Source organism: Pterocles gutturalis, unplaced genomic scaffold (assembly GCF_000699245.1).
Source record: "Pterocles gutturalis isolate BGI_N339 unplaced genomic scaffold, ASM69924v1 scaffold478, whole genome shotgun sequence".
In the NCBI taxonomy this organism is placed as follows: domain Eukaryota; kingdom Metazoa; phylum Chordata; class Aves; order Pterocliformes; family Pteroclidae; genus Pterocles; species Pterocles gutturalis.
In genome coordinates, this window is record NW_010125351.1 from 43,480 (window position 1) to 49,072 (window position 5,593).

General features: G+C 43.6%; 1 protein-coding gene across 1 annotated transcript in view; it reads left to right on the forward strand.

Moving 5' to 3' along the window:
• Nucleotides 1-5,593, forward strand: part of LOC104465467 (T-lymphoma invasion and metastasis-inducing protein 1-like) — a gene marked incomplete at its 5' end in the record, with an annotated part of 60,101 nt that overhangs the window by 39,821 nt on the left and 14,687 nt on the right.

Sequence of the window (5,593 nt, forward strand, 5' to 3'; positions counted from 1 at the left end):
TGGGTGTGTGTTTCCTTAGTAGTGGTGCATTTGTTTCTTAATCTGGAAAAGCCTGCAAGCTGTTGATGGTGGTGAAGGATTTGAAGGGTACACCAGTAGCTCTGAGGATTCCTCCCTTTTCTGCAAATCTTATCTTCTATATATCATAAAGACCTGATAATGTGGAGTTTACTTCTCCATTACTATTGTCAAAGGAATCATTATAATAATAAGCAAAAATGGGATGTCTGTAGAACTGTTCCAAAATAGAAGACCAGTTTCCAAGGTGGCTTGAGCCACTGGCCATGCAGTGGTATGGAATAGCTGTTGTTCTCTGGGCTCGCTCCCTATCTAATTTCATGATGCCTTCCCTGTGTCAGCCAGCCCTCTGAGGTGCAGTATCTCTTGAGTTGAAATCCATGTAAACAGTAGCAAGCAGGGGTGCTTTCTGGGTGCAACTCTTTTCCTTGAAGCCGTGCAACAGGCAGTGGCCTGAGTTGTGCTCCCAGCTGCTTCTGCTCTGGAGTGGGCTCCCGATTTCCCTTCTCTCCCCATTTTGTGTGGGAGCCAGGAGAACGAGAGAGCTGGGAGGGAGAAGAGTGGGGGAAAGAAAAGCCGGCTTTCTGCCGCCTCTTCATGCTTGCTTTCATCTCGCATGTGAATTCAAGTTTCAGGCTGTGTATGAAATCTAGATGATGCCTCTCTGTCAGTCTCCAGTTCAATAGAATATCGGGAAAATTTCATAACAGAGTAATTTCTTAAATGGTTACTTGCCTCTCTGGTAACCTGACTGTTTTGGCCTTTTAAATATTATAGAATAAAATGAAGTTCAAAGGAGATGAAACTGATTATATGTGTGAGTGCTTAGTGTTGCAGGTTACCAAAGGTTAAGATAGGTGTTGTGTTTCATCTCAGGATCAGGCTTTGTGCATGTTTTTTCCTGTAACTGTCCTTTGAATTTCACTGGGTATGTGTTTCAAAAGCTGTCATCAGTTAAAATACTGCAGGACACTAATTTCTTCCTGTTTCTAATTAAAACATCTGCCTCTTGAAATGAAATCTAATTACCTTGTAGCACTTGTGCTTAGGGGAGCATGCTGTAATGGGCTGTGTGTGGACATGCTTATACCATTTAGAGGTATTTTTTAAGAGAAAATAGGTCCTCTTCTCTCTGCAGCATTATTCAAGGCTAAAATTAAGTCTCAAAACCTTCAACGTGTTGCAATAGATGTGAAAGGATTAAATCAGGGATTTGAGGGGTAGGTTTTCCAGTAGCGTAATTGGCTTTTTTAAAGTTCTTTTAATTCTGTGCCTCTGTCTCTTCAGATGTTTAATATTCTTTGTCAGTGCTGTTCTTGGCCAATCGGCTCATGCTCAGCCACAGGCAACAGGCATTTATATTCCCAGGCTGCCTTCACCTCCGCTTTGCTGATTTTCACCCTCTCTACTGAAGTTTTCCTCTTAGCAGGTCTATGAAAAGCAACGTCGAGTTCTCAGCTTTGTCTGGTAGCCGGCTCTTAATTCTAGCTGATGTGGTGAGTGGACGAGGCCAGCAGCAAATGACACATGCAGAAAGGCTTTGCTTAGAGAAATATGGTCACTGCCCTTCCTTATTAAAATGCAGCTGTCTTCCGTGTCGTGTGCCAAGTAAGCAGCACAGAGTACCTGTCTGGAGTGGGAAAGCCTTTCGGATCAGCTGAATATATGGAGAACTGGGTTTTTCCTAGCTGAGTGACAGCTCTGGCAATACTGTCTTTCCAGCGATGTCGGCTCTTTGGAGAGTTAACCGTAAACTCAAGGACGAAAGCACCGGGAGAGCTGGCGACTCTCTGTACCGTATGCTGTATTTGGTGAGCAGATCTACTGTGCAATGTGACTAGTCTAAGTAATTAACAGTTAAACGATTTTTCATGCTGTTTTAATTTTCAGGCTATAAATTTGAGGCTGGGCTGTAATATATGTAGTCTGTAGAGGATTTTTGTTATTGTACAGTGTCATTAGCATTCCTGGCAATGCATGAAAGAATGTAATTTGCCCGAGTTTTGTTTGTGAGATCAATACTGCTTAGAGTTTGCCATCCGTGGCGGAACAGAGGTGCTGTGTGCTGTTCAAGGGGCCAGTCTGACTGATGGCCTAGGCACCCATAGGTCTGTATACGGTGAGCACAAGGGGAGATGGCACTCCCCTCTCACAGCTATAGGGCAGGAAGACAAAACTCCCCACTGTGGGCAGCATCAACTTGCTTGATGAGTTTAAGGACTTGCTCCTCCTACATGGGAAAGATGTGAGCTTAGCTCCCCTGCTGAGCCCCCTGCAGAGGAGGGGTTAACGGGCTTGCAAAGTAAACTTTGCTTTACAGCCCAATTGTGCCAGCCTTCCATCTTATTTTGAGATTGCTAAATGGGATTGCTTGCAAAATTGTGCCTGAAGTGTGATGCTGTAATTCTCCTAGAGAAATTGTGGTTCAGTGCTATCATTGTAGCAGCTGGCAAACAGACCCAGTGTTGTGAGATAAAGGGATGTGTTTCTGTTCCAGACCTTCCCTAGTCTATCCACTTTCTCTAGGAAAATGGGGACAGAGAGGTTTTCATTAATATTTTGGGAGTTTTCAGCAAAACAGCTGTGTTCTGAATCTCCCTGGGTGCAATATGCATCTGCTTTCTGCCTAGATTTTTTTAAAGTAAAGTAAATACAAGGTAGAAAGGATTATGTTCAGAAATGAAAGAAGATAGCTTGTTCAATGAACAAGCAAGGTTTATGAATATTGTGCTTGAGACTTCTCGTCTGTCTGAAGAGTATCAGGTGAGTGATACTTGGGAAATATGTAAAAGATGTGAGGCAGGGCAGTGGCAAGGCAGGGCTCAGCCCAGCTGCTCACTGGAGCTGGGCATGGCTGAAGTCAGCAAGCGGTTTGTTAAGTGTGCACAAGTGGCGATAAGGCTTTTAGAAGTATTCTACTCTTCCTTTTTGACATATGGGTGTAGACTGTATGCCTGTATGACAGTTATCCAATTTTCAACTAGTTGTTAGCATTTAGCTGGTGTTTCATGGTGTAAGTGGATTTTCTTCTCTTTCTGGGTGACCCATCTTTCCCTGCAACTTACTGCAACTGAGTGCTTGTCAAGGTGCTTGTCAGGCCACACATGGAATGCTGTGTTCAGTTTTGGTCCCTTTTATAAAAAAAGATGCAGACAAGCTGGAGAGGGTCCAGAGAAGGGCCACAAAGATGATCAAAGGACTGGAAAGCCTGCTGTATGCGGAAGGGCTGAGAGAATTGGGTTTGTTCAGCCTTGAGAAAATAAGGCTTAAGGGAGACTTTATCACTTAATTATAAATTAAGTATTTAAAGGGTGGCTACAAAGAAGATGGAGACTCCCCTTTTTACAAGGAGTCTCACGGGAAAGACAGGGGTCATGGATAGAAGTTACTCCTGAGGAGATTCCAATTTTTCACAATGAGAATAATCAGCCATTGGAATAATCTCCCCAGGGAAGCAGTGGATTCCCCATTCCTGGACACTTTTAAGATTCAACTGGATGAAGTGCTGGCCCATCTTGTCTAGACCATGCTTTTGCCAAGAGAGGTTGAACCAGATGTTCATTGAGGTCCCTTCCAACCTGGTACTATATGATGAAGTACATGCACAGGATGGTGAGCTGTCTGCGGGGTATCAAGCATGCACTGCTTAAAACTCTTCGTTTATTTTTGGAATTCGGTTCCATACTTGTTTTATACATCATAATTATTTTTAATTGTCCATTTGGCTGTTACAACAAAACTTTACTGGATATGTCTTCCTCAAATATTCTTCCACAAAATAGTCTTGACAAAGCTAAATGTTTCTGAGGAAGACACCGCCTATTCTGGGTCATTGCAGGTTCAGATTAACATCTGTTAATTGTCAGTTCTTTGTCCCTTACCAGCAGAGCAGGTAACTTTGGCAGGTTTTTTTGCCTGCACTGAAGCCAGGTTTTCACCTACTGCACTTTGTGGATTTGGGGCTGTTGGGATCAAGATCACACCTGCTGAAATCTAATGCAAACTTAACCTAAAAGTTTGGGTATGCTTTGGATATACTTCAGAGTACAGCAAGTATAGGTGGAACCTTGCTGAGAAATAAAAGGAATTACTTTGACTGATAAATCCAGCTCTGTGAGGTGTGCCGTTAGCAGAAGCTGAGTTAGCTGGAAATGGACCGGTTCAGTTCACTGCTTCCCCCTGCTCTCAACATACAACATTTTTCCTTTCTTCCTCATCTGAGTTAAACCTCAGATACATCAGAAGATGAGTGTTTTTCCTGTAATAAACTGTGTCCGAGGCATTTTTGTATAGACAGTCACAATTAGCTCATTGCTTACACTTGTGTCCTGAAGAAAATTATCCTTTGCATAGCAAGCATCTTTACTAATATGCCTTGCAGTGGTACCCTCAGGAGAGCACTTACAGCCATAAGATACCTTTAGGGAAAGCAACTGTATTATGGAAGGAAATCCCTTACTTGTCACTAGCATGGTTAATGCTCCTCTTGGGTTTCATGACTGTGCAGCTCTGTAGGTGCGCTCAGAGGGGAAAATAGCTGTGTGTGAGCAGACTGTGCAGCTTAACAATGCAGCATTTTTCAGCACTGGGTCATCACAAAGGTGTGGGGTAGCGCAGGCTCCAGATGATGTTGCTGCGGCCACTGGGAGTGAAGTGATCTCCCAGGGGGCAGGGCTCTGCCTCCAAACTGCAAGGTGGTGGTGGGCTTCTTTCTTTCTTTTCTTTTTTTTTTTTTTTTCTTCCCCCTCCTCTCTTTTCCTATTGTCTGTTTGAACAGGCTAATTTTGGGTAAGTTGTTTTACTGTGGACTGGAGGGCTATAGAGGCAGCGCTGGGAGGTCACTAAATTTGGATTAAGATACTGTGGCAGGATTAAATGCAGAAGGTTAGAGAGGTGTGATCAGGTGCAGCAGCAATTTTCCCTCCTGTGCCCCCTCCAGGTCTTTGGGAGGGATGAAGACAAGGCATGCTGCTGCTTTGGCAACCCTAGAAGCCTGGGGCTGTTGTCACTGACACCAGAGACCATACCTGCTCCAAACTTTTCAGCGTAACAAAAGATGCAAGAAGATGATTTAACACAAGGAGGTGAAGAGAGGATAACTGTCTTTATATATAGACAGCTGATTAAACATTAAAGAAACCAGCTTGATGTCACAGCTCTGAAGAATCTGACTTGCGGGGAACAAATTCACCCTGCAAGGCATGCTTCCAGACACAGAACAGATACGCAGTTCCTTTCCCAAAGAGCTTGTGTTTGAAGCTGAGAGGCTTTGGTTCTGCAGATGGCTCTGCTTCCCTGAAAAACAGCTTAAATGGTTTCTGTCTCCGGGTTGTCTCCTTGGCTGTGTTGACAAAGCTATTCACAGGACTGTTGCAAACTAGATTAGGGAACTGGCAGAGGTCTGGGGTGTGTGTTTTGTTTGCACAGTCATTTTTGGTTCCTGATTCTTGGGCCTTTTTGTTTGGTTTTCAATCTTAAGTGCTGGACGAGCCTATTTTAATTAAAGCTCATGCTTATCTGAAACCAGGAATGTTATTGTGACAGCACTTCAGTTAACTTGAATTGTGCAACTCTT